This window comes from Schistocerca gregaria, chromosome 4, assembly GCF_023897955.1.
Source record: "Schistocerca gregaria isolate iqSchGreg1 chromosome 4, iqSchGreg1.2, whole genome shotgun sequence".
Classification (NCBI taxonomy): Eukaryota; Metazoa; Arthropoda; class Insecta; order Orthoptera; family Acrididae; genus Schistocerca; species Schistocerca gregaria.
This window is the reverse complement of record NC_064923.1, coordinates 331981898-332002819: the sequence shown is the minus strand read 5'-3', so window position 1 is coordinate 332002819 and position 20922 is coordinate 331981898.

The window sequence follows — 20922 nt, the reverse complement described above, 5'->3', positions numbered from 1 at the left end:
GAATGTTAGTCGTGGTCAGACCAGTGTCCTATGTAGATGTGATTGCTTTATGTCGGAGGTTAGCCAATTCGAACTGGGGTAAATTGGATGGTGGATGGAGGGTGCTTCCAGAACCGAGGTAGCCCAAGTGTTCGGTGTTTCAAGAGGCACCGTATCGAATTTTTACACCTCACACACGAAAGGAGGAAAAATTTTATCCGGTAAGTCACAACGTGGGCAAAATTGTGAACAGAGTGGTATTTACAGATGATGACGAAAAATAAGGGAAAGACAGTTGCGGAAGTCAGGGCAGAACTGAATGGCAAACTCACAAATCCTGTCAACACGTAAAAGAAAAAAAACGAAGGGAGTCTAGTAAGTAGGGGATTGAAGGGCGAGCTGTAATTTCGAAACCACCCATCAGTGGTTAACCTGCCCACCGGTCTCCACCAGACAATATACTTACGCCAACAATGGATCAGAAAAACAACTAGAATCGCTGAACGGAGGAAAGTGACTCGACCTGCCGAGATAGCAGTACGATTCTACATAGAGTATGTGAAAGAATTTGCTCCTCTTGTCGCTTAATCCACTCTTGAGCTGAACAACAAACGAAATGTTTCAAGTGATTGGAAAAAAACACGAGTCTCATAAGTTTTCGAGAAAGATCGTCAAACAGACAAATACAGGCCAATATTTCTGACGTCGGTGTGTCGCAGAATGTTTTAGCACGCCATATGATAGCGTACTATGACCTTTCTGGAGACTGTAAATATCCCCTTTGCGGAGCAACGTGAATTCCACGAACAACGATCGAGTGAAACCCAGCTCGCTCTATTCGCCCACGAGACTCTGGGGACACCAGGAACAGGCGAGCTAGTTGACATCGAGTTCTTGACTTCCCCAAGGCGCTTGCCACAGTTCAGCACTTTCTCTTAATGAGCAAAATACTAGCGTACGGAATATGAAACCAGCATCGTGACTGGACTATAGAGATTGCATCAAATAGAACACAGCATGCCATTCGTAACAGAGAAAACTCGTCAGAGGTACAATTAATTTCGGACGTAAGTGCTATAGCTCAGTCACTGTTCAGAATACATAAACAACCTGGTGGATAATGTTGGAAATTCCGTGAAGGAGGGTGTTGTGTACGGAGAAATCGCAAACCTAAAAAACTGTAACGATATTCAGGAAGATCTGAAGAAGATCGACGCCTGGTGCAAGAATTTCCAGTTGACTAACAACATAAACAGATTTATTGTATTCCGCGTAAATGAGGGGAAAAATAGCTTCATTCCTACGAACATTCAGTGAAAGCACTCAACATCTATCAAATATCTGTGAGTAACTAATCGTAATGAATGCAGATACCAGGATGAGAAATTTAGACGACGGAGACATGAGTATTATTCGTTATTCTGGGACTCTTACCATGCAGGGTTGAAGAAGGAAACAGCGAAGATCCAAAGAAGAGTAACGTGTTTCAACGCAGCTTCCTTTAGTAACTGCGAAAGTGTCACGGGTATGCGAATCCAATTCCATCGCCTGACGCTTCAAGACAGGCGTCGTGCGCCACTGTGGGGTTTACTGTTAAAATTGTGAGAGCGCCCATTCCTGGGTTTGTCAACCGACATATTCTTTCCTCCTACGTATCGGGGGAAAATAACATCAACGTAAAGTTTAGAGAGGCTGCATTGACTTAAAAGCTTAAGTTTTTTCACACTGCCAAGTATCTGTAGATCTTACGAACACATTTCAACAAACAATTCAATTTTCTTGAACGGTTGATTTTATTCAGGATTTCAATATATCATATTATTTCCCATTCTTTCAACTAAAATTCCTTTTTTTCAACATAATCTCTGTTAAGCGCAAGCTTAAGGCACCTTACTGGGAAGGCCTTTGCACCTGCATGGTACCACTTTACTGGTGGCCGTCGCGGTCAGTGTCTTCCTACATGCCCCTCGACCACGTATTGCTTCCTCGAGTGCATTCTTAGTTGGCCCAAACAGATGGAAGTCGGAAGGTGCGAGATTTTCGCTGTAGGGTCGATGTCGATGAGGAAGAACAGGCCAGTGCAGATTTGTGAGCTCCTCTTGGGTACGCACACATGTATAAAGCCTTGTATGGAGAAGAAGGACTTCGTTTCATTGTTGTGGCAATGAACACGCTGAAGTCGTTTCTTCAATTTTCTGAGGCTGTCACAGTACGCTTCAGAGTTGGTCGTTGCACCATGAGGGAAGACATAAAACAGAATAACCTCTTCAGATTCCTGCATGAACGTCGCCATGACCTTACTGCCTGAGTGTGCGGCTTTAAACTGTTTAGTCGGAGGAGAGGTGGTGTTGCGCAGCAACATGAACTGTCGTTTTGTTCCCGATTCGAAGTGATCAAACCACGTTTTATCACATGTGATGCTCAACGAAAATTGTCACGATTAACCTTGTAACGCGCAAGCAGTTCCGCACAGCTGGTCCTTCGCTGCTCTTTGTGGTCTTCCTCTTAAGAGGCGAGGAACCCAGCGGCCACACATCTTTCAGTACACCAACTTGTGGACGAGTGTGTCAGCACTGCCAGCAGAGACGTCTATTTGCGCAGTGAAGTGTTTGGTTGTGATTCGTCGATCACCTCTAATAAGAGTGTCCGCACGTTCCATCACTTGAGGAGTCACAGTTGTGGGCAGCCGGCCGCCACGTGCTAGATCGGACAGGAGTGCGCGACCTTGTTGCCATGATGTCCCACAACAAATTCCGCGTTTTTTCAACCGACACTGACAGAGAAAAAAAAGTGTTGCACTGTTTATTAAACTCGCGTCGTAGTATGAGATATAAATTTCAGCTTGATACCTCTAACCCTCCGTGAGAAGAAGGATTCTTAACAGTCGTACCGACACACAGACAGACAACAAAGTGATCCTACAAAGGGACCGTTTTTACCGATTAATTATGAAAAATGGGGTGGGGGGGGGTGGGGGAGGGAAGTGCATCTAGTATCCTCCAGCACACTTCGTAACGTGGCTGTCAGAGCTTAGATCTACACTTTTTTAATACAGCGTTTTCAGCTATAGGTGCAGAATGAGATAAAAAAAGACACTCTGAAATACAAATAAACACAGAATATTCACGCTGACCAGCTGAGTCAATACTTCGTCTCGATCACGCCGTTGTCAGCGGGGCGGTACAGTGAAACCAAAATAAATACACCCTTATAGTAGAATTAGTTCCCAGGCAGGGTAATGTTCATTCGCAGCTGCCACGGCATTCGAGTTTCCATCATAATGCGGAAAGTCAACACATCGTGGTAGAAATCTGTCACCTTTGTGTACAGTTCCAGACACGGCGCGTTTGTTTGCAAAACAACGGTAGCTAGGTAGCCGGTATCGATCGCCTGAGCGTAGCATCACGCACCGAACGGGGGACTGCAAAATGTTGTCTCCATTCACTGTAATAGGCGCCCGTCAGGCGTAATATCTGGCTCTTAAAATTGCCGAGAATAATAGAAACTGGAGCGAGGTGGCGCTCCTCTTAAAACACCAGACTCGTGCGGTACACTGCGGTTCAGTATTATCAAGTTTTCGGACGTGACGTGATGGCTCCTGTATTTTAACAGTAATAATTGTTAGCGCACAGTCACAGTTACATCTACATCTACGCGATTACTCTGCTATTCACAATAAAGGGCCTGGCAGAGGGTTCAATGAACCACCTTCAAGCTGTCTCTCTACCGTTCCACTCTCGAACACGCGAAGGAAAACCGAGCACTTATTTCTGTGCGAACCCTGGTTTCTCTTGTTTTATCGTGATGATCATTTCTTCCTCAGTAGGTGGGTGCCAACAGAATGTTTTCGGAATCGGAAGAGGAAACTGGCGACTGAAATTTCATGATAAGATCCCGTCGCAACGAAAATGCCTTTGTTTTAGTGATTGCCACCCTAATTCACGTATCATGTCTGTGGCACTATCTCCCCCGTTTGGCGACAATACAAAACGAGCCGCCCTTCTTTGAACTTTTTCGATGTCATCCGTCAATCCCACCTGATGCGGATCCCACGCCCGAGGGCAATACTCCAGAACAGGGTGGACAAGCGTGGTGTAAGCAGTCTCTGTAGTAGACCTGTTGTACCTTCTACGTGTTCTACCAGTGAATCACAGTCTTTGTTTTGCTCTACCCACAACATTATCAATCTGATAGTTCCAATTTAGGTTATTTGTAACTGTAATCCCTAAGTATGTAGTTGAATTTACAGCCTTCAGATTTGCGTGAAGTACTCATTTGAAAAACTCCGCACTTTTCTTCATTCAGGATGAATTGCCATTTTTTTTCACCACACAGATATATTATCTAAACCATTTTGCAATTCCTTTCGGTCATGTGATGACTTTACAAGACGGTAAATGACAGCGTCATCTACAAACAACCTAAGAGGTCTACTCAGATTGTCTCCTATGTCGTTAATATAGATCAGGAACAATAAATGACCTATGACACTTTCTTGGGGAACTCCAGATTTTACTTCTGTTTTACTCGATGACTTCCCGTCCATTACTGCGAGCTGTGACATTCCCACTTTAATTGTGCTTAACGCAAATAGACAAGCAGTTTGCTTCGTTCGTGAAATAAAATAAAGGCACGTCAGGCTCTGGGTCATCGATTTTAAGATCATCCATTTATGTCTCCAAACATCCTACCCCACCTCACGAGTTATGGTGTCTCGACATTTAGATCTTAAGGCGTTGGCAAAGAAAAAAAAACATTATGTTTTACGGCTTAGCCGTCTTTATGTGAAAACCAAAGGAATCTCACTTGTGGGGCTAAATAGTGTTAAATTTCGTGTGTCTCCCAGCCCCCTGTCGTTATCTGCAAAACTTTTCTGCAGTCGTGACTCAGGGTCGGTCGACAATTGCGGCGCAGATGGCCACAGAAGGGTGGACACATTTATAACTAAATAAATGGACGCGGCTGTGCTTCAGTTCTTGGAGAAATATAAAGAACAGTCAGTTTGATCAAGAAAACCGTGTGGCAGGCCCTTTTAGTCCACGAACGCAGATCGTCACTGCATAATTAATAAAATAAAACAAAGACGAAACTGTCTGTAGGAAAGTTTAACCTATAGGCCAGGCTCCCTGGAAATTTATCTGACGATCTAAACTGCAGTTATGGATTCTTCCGTCGCTTGTTGATAGAACATTTCCATATTGAGGGTGGAATAGCACTTAGACGGTATTTTGTTCTACTGATTTTTATTTGTACAAACTAGTTTTCGGCTTGCTTGGTCATCTTCAGATAACTACTGGCTATTATTTACAAGGATGTTGTGTTCTTACGAACCAAACATTCCGGATTAAGATACCACGCACTTACATACGATCTTTAGTTGTGGTATTGTCTTTGGAATTGTCAAACGTGTCCATTGACTTTTTGTTCTGTGAAATTTTCCTTTAACATAATAAATCATGTTTTATGGTTTCTCAGTACCATGTATGACAACAATTAAAATTATTTAGAATACACATTATTACAAAATTACAATTGTTTTGGTATTTGTTGTGAACAGTTTCACTGGACACTAATTGTTCGTTGTACAACAGCGATGTTTTCTAAGGGGGTTACATTTTGTTATTCGAAAAATTGAGCATTAATAAATGCCAAATATTACATTGTTACGTTGGGTTGCAGTTAGGAACGTTAACACATAACGGATATTACATTATATTGGGATGTTAATTTGTTTACTGTTGGGAGACTTTGTGCTTAGTAGTAGGTTTACTGTATTGTGTGAAGTTTAAGAGTGGTGATGTGTTCAGTTGCAATTGGTCTTTTAGTACCAGCTGGGGATTTAAGGCTAAGTGTTGGTATTTTCAAGTGCTTTTAATAGGCTCAGTTTTCTGCTTTTGTTGGCTATATGTACAACTTCTGTGTGTGTTAGATATTTGTGTCCTTCTTTGAGCACATGTTCAGCAAAGGTGGAGTCTGATTTATTTAATCTCCAGCTGCGTTCATGTTCAGTCAGCCTTGTAGATATGGCCCGGCCCGTTTGACCAATGTACAGTTTATTGCACTCAGTACAGGTTATTTTGTAGACCCCACTGTTGCTTAGTTTATATGTTCTGCCCTTGCTATTGAATAGGAGATTAGCTGTAGTACCTCTTACATAAAATGATGTTTTACAGTTTTGGGATTTCACTGTTTTGGCTAGTTTGTCTGCTAGCTTACCTACATATGGAATAGTACATCAGTTGGTTTTTGGTGTGGTTGTTATTACAGAGGGATCATAAATGTAGGACAAGATATTCCTCCTTTGTTTCTTGTGCATCATTTTGCAACTAATTCAGGGTTACAGCTATTGTTATATGTAATATATTTAATGGTGTTTATTTCTGTTTGGTAATTTTGTTTTGACATTGGTATGGATGTGAGGCGATGCAACACACCCAATAACAAACATGCAACCTTTAATTCCTTTCTCTCTCTCTCTCTCTCTCTCTCTCTCTCTCTCTTGCGATAAATGAATATTGTAAACAGCTGAACTCCCAATATATTGTTATTTAAAACAGATGATTTTACATAACTGATAGATATAGCTGCAAATTCCTTTGATAAATGTGAATTCTTGGCTTTATAAAGAAGCCTACATATCACGTAATACATATCAGCAGTCACCTTATTCATTTGAAGGCGCCTTGGCGAGGCCAAGAAACGTTAACAGCTGTGCCCCAAGGTGTAGCGGAAGGAGATGTTAGTCGTGAGCGAGCGAGTCGGTGCTGCTAGGTATCGTACTCTTTCCCACAGCGACAGCTGAGCACACAGCTCACAGTAATGGTCGTGATGAACATCGAACGGTCAGTTGGCGTTGCTATTAGGCCGTCCCCCATCTCTTTTCATTGGAAGCGCCGTTGCTACATTTGTGAAGACAGCGAAATGGTATAAATGAACCTCTTTTGTTCGCAGCAAGGCTGTGCGCCTAAGTTAATAATGAGCGTATGTCCGTCTCTGCTGGCTGAAATGAACGCCACCAGAATCTCAGTTTGGTGCTGGATACCGCACGGATTAAAGGATGTTTGTCGCCCTCTCCGGCGGATGCGTTGACAAGAAAAAAGTGCTTCGAGGTCCTTGTTACCCTCTACTAATTGTTTAGGTACCAGGTTCATTATACGAATATATAAGTTCGCAAACAGAGCCTCAGGATATTTTTCGAGAACTCTACTTTAGAGTCCACTGAGGTAACTACACTTGACGGCAGCGCCACCATAGGTCTGGGAAATTATTTAATCCTGACAGTTATATGGTTCCATTACTTCATCGTCATGATCAAAAAAAGCTGTTGCAGTTCTGTTAGCGTTCACATAGCGGAACCCAAAAGATCGATCCGATACTTTTTTCTGTGTCATTGAAAAGTAACGAAATAAAATTGATAACGTGATTTATTGATTATATCTGATATTTCATCAAGCACAAAACCACAAAGATGGTGCCCTTAATTTCATTACAGACTTCATCACTCAAAAATCAGCTACTGCCTTTATTGAATCATTTTGAACACTTGCCGATGTGGGGCAGAAAACCATTGACATTACTAAATGTTCTTTCAAAGGAGGATCAAGCTCGGCATTTACAAGAAGAAATTTCATGTAATTTCCTTCGTTCGCACATTGTGAATATTCCCCTTGTCCCCGAAAGGATATTTCTTGCTTCGCTAAACTGAAAAACGCATTCATTAATTTGTTCAATATTACCCCGTTCTTTCTTGCTTTCTCATCGTGCAGTTCTATTTCTACCTTTCATTGAGAACACAAAAGATCGTTAAATATAGCAGGGCAGGCAACAAATCTGTAGTATGTTAAAAGTTAAAATCTAGAAAGGTCAATTTCAAACTCACTATATTTCGTCACTGCAGTATTAAGATGATCTAAACCACAATACCAATGGTTATTTCAAGAAGTTTTGTTTGTAGCAAATAACAAACTGGTCCAGCAATAAAACCTGGCAGCGCGGTTAGAGGCGCTATGTCACTAATCGTGCGGACCCTCCCGCCGGAGGCTCGAGTCCTCCCTAGGGCAAGGGTGTGAGTGTTGTCCTTAACGATAAGTTAGTTTAAGTAGTGTGTAAGTCTAGGGACTGATGGCCTAAGCAGCTTGGTCCCTTAGGAATTCACACACTTTTGAACATTTAAATAAAATCTGTTCATCACATCACAGCTACGAAGTCTGTTGGATAACTCGCACAACCCATTACGAAAATGCGTCTCAAATCTCGTTCCAGTAGAACCACATTTTGCCTTTACACACGTTGATACTGTTAAGTTAGAAGACGGTCTGCCAATACAAATAATTTGTTTCTTCTCTGTGCAAGATAGCAATGGAAATGGACTGTGTAATAGTTTTTACACATTGCTTTCACTACCCTTTTCAAAACTACCGCGATCTTCATGTACGCAAGAAACATAAGAAGCTAGCAACACAACAGCAGTCACCCATCCAGCAACGTGCCGAGTCATTGACAGAATCAAAGTTACGCCAACCTCATATGGTGGAGCGTCGTTGAATGTAATGGGAAACTTGAAAACCTCTGCCATTATGCTTCGTCGAAATGAAAGGGTGCAATAAGGGCATGTTTTCATGTCGGAAGTGGTATTGTTAAACCTTGTCAATTGGGTACCTAAAACGTACTGCGACATGACAATGACGCGAGTATGCAACCAATCGAAAGGGAGTTGTCTGACTCAGCGACGAAAGACCACTCGACCACACAATGTGACTGCCGCAGGAGAAGACCTCAACCTTCTCCATGTCTCTTGTGACGACGAAGACTGCATCGCCGAATGAAAAGGCCACTGCATCTTTGGTCTGCACGTTCGTTTGACTCAGGAGTCGATCAAAGATTTGTGAGATAGTTTTGGTCTGCTTCCTGTTCGTCACTGTAGTCCAACAATGATTGTTGATGTTCTGTGAACTCATTCATAAATCTGTTGGAGGGATATAGCCAACAAATTTATCTGGTCCTTCTTTCATTTTACACTATGACATCTAGAGTCTACGATACAATTAATCGGATGGTTCATTCCTAGCGTTAGTGTGTCTGTTACTTGACGTTGCAGAGGCTCTCTCAAGTATTTCCCACGATGGTGATGCTGCAGCTACTATTTTCTGAGCTAGTGAAGTCTATCCGTTAAATTTGCAACACACTCGATACAATAGGATTCGAGTAACGATGAGCGTAAACTCAGAATTGCACTATGAATTCTGAGGTATCGAGTAAGTGGATTACCGCATTAATAAATACGTTTATAATCGCCTAGAATGACTTTTTCCCCGTAATGGAATTTTAGGAACGGTATAATAACTGTAATGTTCCAGCTAGTTATTACAATTTCTTTTAAAGTATTGATTAGCACTAAGAAGAAGCCTATTACTAAATCAAGGACAACGATTATATTTCTGTAGAGCAGCAAATATAGTAGAAATACACTAACACTATTTAGTATGAATCCTGCGAGGTATTTAGCCTTTGCAATCATTGCTGCTCCATTTGACACATTCTGCCGGACGCTTTGCAGTCTCGTTTCGAACTGAATGGATCGGATCGGTACAATGACAGATAAGCCTGTAGCCAGCTCCCATTTCATCTCCCTATTTGCAGATGACGGGCTAATTAACTCATCTGGTTTATGATGTCTACTTTTCAAATTGGTCGTGCAGCTAATTGCAGTTTGAAAAGCCAAAAGAGGATTGCCTGACAGCGTGTTTATTAACACGGTCCCGCTTTCTTTTCGTTCTTGTTCCGAAACAGAACAGTCTCATTCAAGCCGGCAGAATTTATCTCTGCCTTTAAATACCTATTCACTAGTGGGATACAACCGTCAGTGAAGGAGTTAAAACTTACAGGACCTCTTTTTCTCTTAGTTTCTCATCGATGCTTCCTAGAAGTGTAAATAAACCGAAAAAGCCAGTGACTTACTTCAGTTTACCATTATTAGTCAGTAAATCCCTTGTTTTATTGTTTCTCCTCGTCTTCTCTTGCTACCAGCACTATCGATACTCTCAAAATAAAGACATGTTATACATGCACACAGTCGTAGTCGTGCAGGTACTGCGAGAGCACTTCTGAAAGTAAGTTAATCATTATTATGTCAGGTCGAGTAACTTTTGTTGAATTCTGCACTACACTTTCATGTGGCACAGACACATGACACAATTTTTCAACGTAGTCGCCGAGTCTCCGAAACAACGGTCGGTACGTCCTACTAATCGTTCAATTCCTTGACGACAGAAATCTGCTCCTTGGTCACAAAGACATTCGACATTCCACCCGCTCCCCCGGTACAGTTTCTCAGCTTGCCCCAAATACTGTATTCGCGTGATGCATGATCTGCTCGATCAGCGGTACCCATGTATTGGCATCATTTTATGCGGGGTACACTTCTACGTGGAGCCCGATTTTGTAACGTAGCTCATGAAAAATGACCTGAAACGGTTGTCATATGCAGAAGAGATTGTATCTTTGACACCAAAGAACCAAAGACGTTTCCTGAGTCGTAGAATCGATTGTAACTAGGAGCACGCATAGCGCAGTAGCAGCTGCCGTTGCACTCTGTCATAGATAGGATGTAAGACTTAAAGCTAGTGGCTAACTGTGAGAATTTAGCCATTGGTCTATGTACGCAGGGTAATACAGTTTTTATAAAACGAAGTGATGAATGATATTGTTTATACTCAGGGAGAGCCAGTAAATGTTAGGTCGTAGTTATTTCTATAAAAGTGTAAACTGTATTATTAATTTGTGAGGTTGTAAGATTATCAAGAATTGAAATTATACTAATCGTTAACAAATATTGGCCATTGCTCACGGCATTTACAGAAGAGTACTGAATGTATACTGGAACTCAAAGGGAAAGCAACTGGAACAAATTTGTAACGTAATAAAATTTTGTATATTTAGTTTTAAATATGCAACAACGCGATATGTGTATTTAGCTGAATTTTACAATAATGATCCTTGAATATAGGAAACAAGTATTTTCCATGAGTTTTAATATATACGTGTAGATTCATTAGGTATATCCTATTTGTAATATTTTCTGTGTTTTATGATTTTGATACAGAGAAGTTAAAATTTGGAATCAATTTTGTCAAACGATATCAGACTTTTTATGATGTAACAATCCAAGTGTTTTTAATTGCGACAGTAAGAGAGAATTTAGAACAGTTGAGAAGTTGACTGGTTCTCAAGTTAATGAAAATGTTTCATATCCGATTTTGTGGAGGTGAAACTTTATTTTGATTACAATTTTCGAACTGAAGCATTTGGTCTTAGTATATCAACTTGTCAGTACCTCTTCCTCTTCCAATGAAATCCAATGAATATGTTTCTAAAAGAAATCATTTTCCAATCAGAACCATAAATGTATTAATGAGCCACGATCAGGAAAGTATTTATATTTGAAAGTTTCAATGCGGGCTGCATTGCACAGCGCTCAGCCAATATCCAGTATTTTCACTGAACATTTGCAAGGTTATTCATTTGTCAACCATTCTACTGACATGATTTGTATGAAGCTATTTTAAGGCGGGCATTGCACGTCACTGTGACAACATTTAATATTTTCTGTACCTACTGTAGAGAGCACAGAATACAAGGATTACATCTGTTGCAGCTCTGTAGCTAAGGAAGATTTATTTCATTGTTTATTTCCACACGCAATTTTGTCACTTTATTGTACAGGGCATAGAACTAGGTGCTCACGAGACAGGATAAATTTCAGAGGGATTGATTTCATTATGGGTATTGCGTATTGGTTTTCCTGAGTAAATTGTTTAATTTTTTGGATTGCAGTAAAACTGATTAAGTACACCGTTTGCTCAACAACACATCACACAGTAAATTTGCATAACACAAACATTATGAATATCATATTCATTAGCAAACAAACACATACATTTTTAAAGAATGTTACACATTTATAAAGAACATTACAATCTCACTACGGCTGAGCTCGACCGCACAGAATTTCACGGTGAACCTGTGTGTAATTTAAACATTCTGCCCTGGTTTTCCAGCTGCTGCGCCATTTTACAGAACACTGCACTGCACCTGTTACCTATACCACAGCAACGGCACTGTGTCAGCAGGAAGCCGAGAACAGTTACGCTTTTGTGGCAGTGTACCACTTGTTGCTCAGTGGTCTTAGCGTGAGACAATACGTGTAACTTACTCTCTGAAATTCCAGTTGTCGACAGCTTAACGAAGTTTTCATTTGTACGTAGTTATCTGAGCTAATAGACGAATTTAAGAGCTTACGGTTTTTGTTATTGTAACAATGTGTGTGCCGCATTTAGCTTCATCGCCGAGAGAAATTGAAACAAACGCTGTGTGTCGTTCTTTTCAGTGTAGATATTTGCAAAATAATTAACACACACATACATTTCGTGAAAACGGAGCACGCCGGCACAATGGTGAAGACACAGGACTCGCTTTCTTGAGGACCACGCTTGAAATTCCCGTTCGGAGACCGTATTTTAGTTATTCGTGGTTTCCAAAAATTACTTAAGGCCAATTCCAACCTGATTAGTTTGAAAAATACTTGCTCGAAGTCCTTCTACGCTCTTGTCCGGTTAGCATTGTTCTTCGGCACTAATGACTTCATTCCTGATGGGTGTTGTCTGATGTCCTTAGGTTAGTTAGGTTTAAGTAGTTCTAAGTTCTAGGGGACTGATGACCATAGCTGTTAAGTCCCATAGTGCTCAGAATCATTTTTGAACTTCATTGCTGACGGAAAATTAAATTAACTCCTAATTTTCCTTATTCCGCAAGATAATACCACTGTACGGTGTATGCCGAAGGGAAGTATTCCATTCCATTCGAATGCGATATCATATCGATCTTCCTAAACGATATGTATGTTTGAAATATTTTTTTAAAGTCTATTTCTTGCAATTTACGGAGAGCCGTCAATCAGTATACAGAAATGGGATTACTGGATAAGTAATTGTATATAGTTAGCAGTCACCCAACGACGATTCTTGCAAGTGAAAAATAGTATCGCCAGACTAAAATTCTGAGGCTGTTGCTGACTACATCTAACCAGTTGTGTACGAATATAAGAGGTTCTTTGAAGCTTCACATTACAACGTGTAATGTGACTTTCACTTTTGTGGAACAGTTACTGTTGAGAATAATGTTTCAATTTTTGCCTGAGTTTCTCAGGCTAGCCTCGCACCTGTTGAGGCACTGCGGACGATCATCGTCATCAGTCAAGACACGCGCGTATATATACACTCCAGGAAATTGAAATAAGAACACCGTGAATTCATTGTCCCAGGAAGGGGAAACTTTATTGACACATTCCTGGGGTCAGATACGTCACATGATCACACTGACAGAACCACAGGCACATAGACACAGACAACAGAGCATGCACAATGTCGGCACTAGTACAGTGTATATCCACCTTTCGCAGCAATGCAGGCTGCTATTCTCCCATGGAGACGATCGTAGAGATGCTCGATGTAGTCCTGTGCTGGACGTGCAGACCGCGTGAGACGACGCTTCATCCAGTCCCAAACATGCTCAATGGGGGACAGATCCGGAGATCTTGCTGGACAGGGTAGTTGACTTACACCTTCTAGAGCACGTTGGGTGGCACGGGATACATGCGGACGTGCATTGTCCTGTTGGAACAGCAAGTTCCCTTCCCGGTCTAGGAATGGTAGAACGATGGGTTCGATGACGGTTTGGATGTACCGTGCACTATTCAGTGTCCCCTCGACGATCACCAGAGGTGTACGGCCAGTGTAGGAGATCGCTCCCCACACCATGATGCCGGGTGTTGGTCCTGTGTGCCTCGGTCGTATGCAGTCCTGATTGTGGCGCTCACCTGCACGGCGCCAAACACGCATACGACCATCATTGGCACCAAGGCAGAAGCGACTCTCATCGCTGAAGACGACACGTCTCCATTCGTCCCTCCATTCACGCCTGTCGCGACACCACTGGAGGCGGGCTGCACGATGTAGGGGCGTGAGTGGAAGACGGCCTAACGGTGTGCGGGACCGTAGCCCAGCTTCATGGAGACGGTTGCGAATGGTCCTCGCCGATACCCCAGGGCCAACAGTGTCCCTAATTTGCTGGGAATTGGCGGTGCGGTCCCCTACGGCACTGCGTAGGATCCTACGGTCTTGGCGTGCATCCGTGCGTCGCTGCGGTCCGGTCCCAGGTCGACGGGCACGTGCACCTTCCGCCGACCACTGGCGACAACATCGATGTACTGTGGAGACCTCACGCCCCACGTGTTGAGCAATTCGGCGGTACGTCCACCCGGCCTCCCGCATGCCCACTATACGCCCTCGCTCAAAGTCCGTCAACTGCACATAGGGTTCACGTCCACGCTGTCGCGGCATGCTACCAGTGTTTAAGACTACGATGGAGCTCCGTATGCCACGGCAAACTGGCTGACACTGACGGCGGCGGTGCACAAATGCTGCGCAGCTAGCGCCATTCGACGGCCAACACCGCGGTTCCTGGTGTGTCCGCTGTGCCGTGCGTGTGATCATTGCTTGTACAGCCCTCTCGCAGTGTCCGGAGCAAGTATGGTGGGTCTGACACACGGGTGTCAATGTGTTCTTTTTTCAATTTCCAGGCGTGTAAGTACAACATGTTAGAACAACACATGACAGTCTTTATATTTGTTTAGCGGCACGACTTAAAGAACTTCAAGAGTACTTCTTGCAGGAAAATCAAGCACTTATGACCAGTTAGATGTAAGGAATTATCTATCGTTTGGTCAGTCCACCGTTGTGTACATACCCCTACACATGGATGGCGAATCCTTGCAAAAATTCGAAGGCTTGTAAGACATCTCAAATGTTGCTGTTTTGGTTGTTCAAAGCCTTCATCTTATAATGTGCGTCGATATTCTTTCTCTTCTAATATGCAAACTCACAGCTTTCGGACATATGTTCCCAAACAAAAATACCCACAGTGAGCGAACACATTGCTTAATAGCGTGGTTTTACAACTTTGGAACGCACTTCAGCTACAGCTCTGAGTTTCATTGATTCGACAAGTAGTTAGTAGGTTACCGGAGCTGAATGACAGCACACGTATGCGCACAGTTCCCATAAACTACAGATCGGTGGTTTGTGGGTGCAGATGTGAAGCTAGATAGTGTCCCAGATGTATGTCCATTTGGCTGTGATAGAGAATGTTTGGTGTTCAGTACATCAACGGAAGTTCATTAACATACTCATCAAATAACTGTAGAAAAGCTCTGGCTTTTTACCATGGACATTTATCCTGATGGAAGATGCCATCGCCGTCCAGAAACATATCAAAGGTGAAGCAACACAGGAGGTCCCTGATAATGTTCCCGCAATCGACAGGTTTGATGGTACCATCGGTTACTGCTATATGAAACCATGAAAGATCACGTGAATATCCAACGTAGTGTATGATACTGTCTTTACTGGCCTGCGTCAGTGGTTTCGGGTAGTAGTTCGCCAGCATGGCGACGTGTCCGGACTCACAATCCGCTTGATGTAATAACAACGGTGATTCATACTACCAGGCGACACGTATATATTACTCCACGGTTCGACGTCGATGATCCTATGCCTACTGCACCCGTAAGGATATCGTTGGGTGAACACGGGAATATGTGGGTGTCGTCTTCAAATGGTCCAAATGGCTCTGAGCACTATGTGATTTAACTGCTGCGGTCATCAGTCCCCTAGAACTGAGGACTACTTAAACCACATCGAGGCATATGGTAACAGAGGTGACAACTGAGGGTATATTATTGCATATCAACCCACAACCTTCAGAAACCTGAAACTGTCGATGAGCTTGCCAGGCAGCATGTCTTCTGAAAACGTGTTTATTTTGCACGAGAGATTCTTTTTCCATATTTAGCTTTGCTTTATTGAACCATGCTGCCAACAGCTTATTACCAACACAGAATCATATATAAAGAGATACTGCTATATAAAGAATTTTAACAATGCTGTTAAATTATTTTACAATTATCATATTGGTTCAATACTTACAGCTGATGAATCTTGACAAACGAACTGTAGAGAAAATAGAACATAAAAGAAAGAACCCAGTAGAGTTGACAAGCGTGCACCTGGAAATTAGATTGGTCGTATGATAACCATCGTCTGCTGGACTATGCTAAATTATACTTTTTGGTATGTGGTCTAGAGATTTAGCGCACTACTTCCAATGACTATAAAAAAAATCGGAACGCTGAGAAAGGGCTGTGCAACATAAACGAAAGTTGGTAGGCGTCTTTCTCCATTTGAAAACGTCTATTCAAATTTCGCGTCAGTTGCAATAGAGTAGCGCTAGTATCACCACTAAGATAATGCAAATCAGGTTGGCTTTAAATACACTGAAACGGTAGTGAGCAATAGTTACCTCTGAGATTGGACTTGCTGAATTGATGTTAGTCAAAAAAGGCTTTAAGACGACAAAGACGCCATTATGAACACCTTACTGAGTTTGAACTATGTCGCCTAAAAAGATGTTCCTTTTGCGGTGCTGTGGAAAGGCCTGGCAGCAACGTAGCGACTGTAAATGAATGATTGCAGCGGTGGTCATGAGAGTGTACGCTCGCAAGAAGACAGTACTCTGTACGGTTACGCGGCACTAGCGAGAGGTAAGACCATAGTGTTAGGCGTATGGCTTTAGTGCATCGTACTGACTTTGTAGCAGCAATCTCATCAGTATATGGCACCTCGGTACGAGCTATTACAAATCGGTCATTCAAGGACAGCTCCCAGCCACACACTCTTTAGCGTGCATCCTACTGACGCCAAACCATTGCTTTTTATACGTCGGTAGTCTCCAAGTAGAGCTCTTTGGACGGCAGTGCGTAGGTCTGTTGTGTTTTCTGATGGAAGTCGATTCTGCCTAGGTGCCATTAATGGCCGTGAGTTGGTTTGAAGGAGGCCGGATAAAGGCCTCCAGCCAACCTGTCCACATGATAGACACCCTGGACCTACCCCTCCAGTTACGGTCTGGGATGCGATTTCGTAGGGACAGCAGGAAAACTCTTGTGGTTATCCCACGCACTCTGACTGCAGGTTTGTACGTCAGTGTGGTGAATCAACCTGTTGTAGTTCCATTCATTGACAGCATTCCAGGGATGTATCCAACAGGGTAACGCTCGCCCAAAAACCGTTGTTGTAACCCAACATGCTCTTCAGAGTGATGCCTTGGCCTGCTCGATCACCAGCTCTGTCTTTAATTGAACAGGTATGGGATATTGTCGGCCGACAACTCCAGCGTCATCCAGAACCAGCATTAACTGTCTGCGTATTGTCCGACCAAGGGCAACAGGCATTCAATTCCATCCCACAGACTGCCATTTGTCACCTATGCAACGCAATGCATACACGCCTGCTTATTTGCATTCAACATTCTGAAAGTTACATCCGTCATTAATTTACCAGCATTTCACATTTACAGTGACTTTTCTCACGCTTACATTAACCTCCGATCTAGCAGCGTTAATCACTTTAATAGAAAGATCAGCCAAAAAATTATTACCAGCTACATAATAGCTGATATATCCTCTTTTGGCACGGATAACAGGGGCGACATGTTGCAGCATGGAATCAATGAGGACTTGATTGGTCGCTGGAAGGTTTTGGCACTACATGTGCACACACAAGTCGTCTAATTCCCATGAATTCCGGACGAGGGCGACGACGAGCTCTCGCCCAACGTTCAATCACATCCCAGATGTGTCCGATCGGGTTCAGATGAGGCGAGTTGAAGGGGGCCAGAATACCTATTGGAACTCGCCACTGTGTTCCTGAAAGAGAAAGGAAATTTGAGGCAATAATTTTTTTGGTTGTATTTAGTTCCGTAAAATGAGAGGGTGATAATGAATTTCGTGAGCAACCCAATATTAAAATTCAAATTTGAACAATGTAACAAAAACGGCTTCAGATTCGTTGTCTACAGATCCACCACACGTCGCTATATTGTGACGTTATTAACGTCTTTCAGCTGACGAGAGTCTGTACTTCCGAAAAGTCGGACGTTGATGTTTCGTTTCGACAGCGGTCTCTCAGTGCAATCCTTGTTAAAGAGGGAAAAATTCGCTGCTGAAATTCAGCCCAGACTTTGGTGTGCCTGTGGATATGTCTGCGTGGGTACTATCAGTGTTAGGTGATTGGTGAAGCATTTCAAAGATGGGAAAACGAGGAGCCTAGATGAACCTCTTAGTGGTCGTCAGCGAACTGCCTGCAAGTAACACAGCAAGGTAGGAGCTGGCGTGTAACACAGAGTGAAATCGCTGCTAAGCTTGCAGTAGGACGCAAAACAGAGCATGAAGTGATTCAGAGATTAGGCTATGGAAGAGTTCGTACCCGTTGGGTCCCTCGTTTATTGAGGGAAGACCACAAACTTCAGAGAAGAACCATCAGCCAAAACCTTCTACAGAAATTTCAGAATGAAGGTGATGAATCTTGGACGAGCATTGTGACATCCGATGAACCCTGTGAGACGGTGAAGGATATTCAGAAAACAGTGTGTCGGTGTGTTCCTGCAGCTGGAAGGGAGTTCTATAGTAAGGGTATTTTCAAACATGTAGAACAATGGGAAAAATGTGTGCGAGGAAATGGACACGATGTTGAAAAGGGGGAGGAAAGACTACAGATTACTATGGTGTACTTGGTATCTGAAAAAGTAAATATTAAAGGAATTAAAAATTGTTTCTCCCTACTTTCGGTATGACCCTAGTACTGCGAAATCTAGTACTAGACAGCTTATTAACAATTGAACATTGGTTTGGCCTTACAGTTTTCGTCACCATCGTGAAATTGTGGAAGCAAGAAAAACGTATGGTCTCAGTAGAAAATACTTAAGACAGGATCAGCTAAATTACATTACAAGCCTATAGCGAACACCATAAAACAAAAGAAATTATAAATCAGTTTGACGCTAAACTTCAGGAGAGGCAACAACTCATTATTGCATGTGAGGTTGCAGCAGTGACTCCGAAAGAAGTCGACATACGAAAAATCGGCAGCTGCTAGCTGTGCTGACGGCTGAGTTTTGGAGGTGCCACATGAGGCTGCGGGCAGCCAGCCGTGCCACATGAGGCAGACACGTTGTGGCCCGGGTGCTCCAATAAATGTTGCAGCGCTGACCGCTGCGCAGCATCCGACATGAAGCTGTACACTGTACGGTTATGGTCTGCACAGATTACGCTGCGTGAGTGCTTCCAGGTTTTCCTCCGAAGCAGATTGCGTTGCTTCATAATTCATGGTGAAGCCCTGCCAGTTTGGCCGCAATCTGTGTTGTTCCACTTTAGCTCGGAAACGCAGAGTGCAGTGGTGCATAACACATTGTTGTGTTATCCCATTCCAACTTTAGTTTTCGGTCTCCTTGATGGCTGCAATACCTATCTTTACTGATGGTGCATTACGTTTTTGGGGCAGAGTAATTTCATCTCGAGAAAACTTATGCCCATTAGGGAATGAAGGAGAATTGTTTTTGAAAGCCTAACCGTGCAACAAAACGTTTTCCTGCGACATTATATTGCAATAATTAAGGATAAATGTAATAACAGGTCAGTGTGGGCTAATCAGATAACTGAGTATACAGAAAAGTAAATTTATGTTGATCACCTTCTTACTAAAATTACAGCACCAACAAATTGGTTGTCAGTATAAACTCGTAGTGTAAAGCAATTTTCAACATACAGCACCATAAACGCTACAACCTGTGCAGCGACATTACTGTGGAGTATCTTACATGCTCCAGCATGTAGCTTTTAGGCTGTTTCCCATGTACGATTAGGTACATGGTGGACACGAGTTACTTGGTTTATGTTAATTGTTAGGAAGACTACCCGGTGACAAATTTAAAATAAAATACCAAATCATAGAAGAGTGAGCTCGCTACTCGCTGAACAAAGGTGAGAAGAATTCAATGACAATAAAGCTGTCGTGTATGAGTAACGTCATGCCACAAACACGGTGCTGCAATCAGTAAATTCTTCAAACAGTGCCACAGAATGAAACAAGTATTTTGTACGCTCCAGATCGGCAATTTCCAGGTAACCACTGGGATGTATTGAAAACTTAAAGCCGGTCGCTGTGACCGTGCGGTTCTAGGCGCTTCAGTCTGGAACTGCGTGACCGCTACGGTCGCAGGTTCGAATCCTGCCTCGGGCATGGATGTGTGTGATGTCCTTAGGTTAGTTAGGTTTAAGTAGTTCAAAGTTCTAGGGGACTGATGACCACATAGTGCTCAGAACCATTTTGAAAAACTTAAATTTATTTAATATAAATTGATTCTTACAGAGGAGATAACAGTAACCAGCCACTTTTTGTAATGCTATTAATTCGTTTAAATAGTGCCGTTGTCGGTTTAGAACCGATAGATACATCGTCAGACGGGTTGTTCACGTTAAGATACATTTTACATTAGCTTGCACGTTTTGTTCTCCCAAATGATGAAATTTTCCTCAGCTAGTGGTGCCCTAGAGCCAAAACCAGATATCAGGCAATGTCTAATTGTAATTGTGCCTCACAACGATATTAAACGACGTAAAAAAATTACTAAAACGAAGATTTTTAGTTACTTACATTCAAAAATCCCCGCCATTATATTCCGGTGCTGACTGCTGGTGTTCATGCAGTTTGATGACAAGGCGACAAGTCAACCGAATCCTCCGCCGGAAAGCATGTGTAAAATGCCATACACGCCATTACTGACAGTGCGTGTGTCATACGATAGGAATCTGTCATCGACGCGCCTAATTTGTACCACTGGTGAGTGAGTGAGATATGTCTCCTTTCCCGATATAGTTGTTCGTAAGAATGTGAATGTGATCACTCACAATAAAATGATGAAAACATAATTATTTCTCACATAAGCTGCAACAGATGAACGCAACAATTTTACAATCATACAGTTTCTCAGCACTCT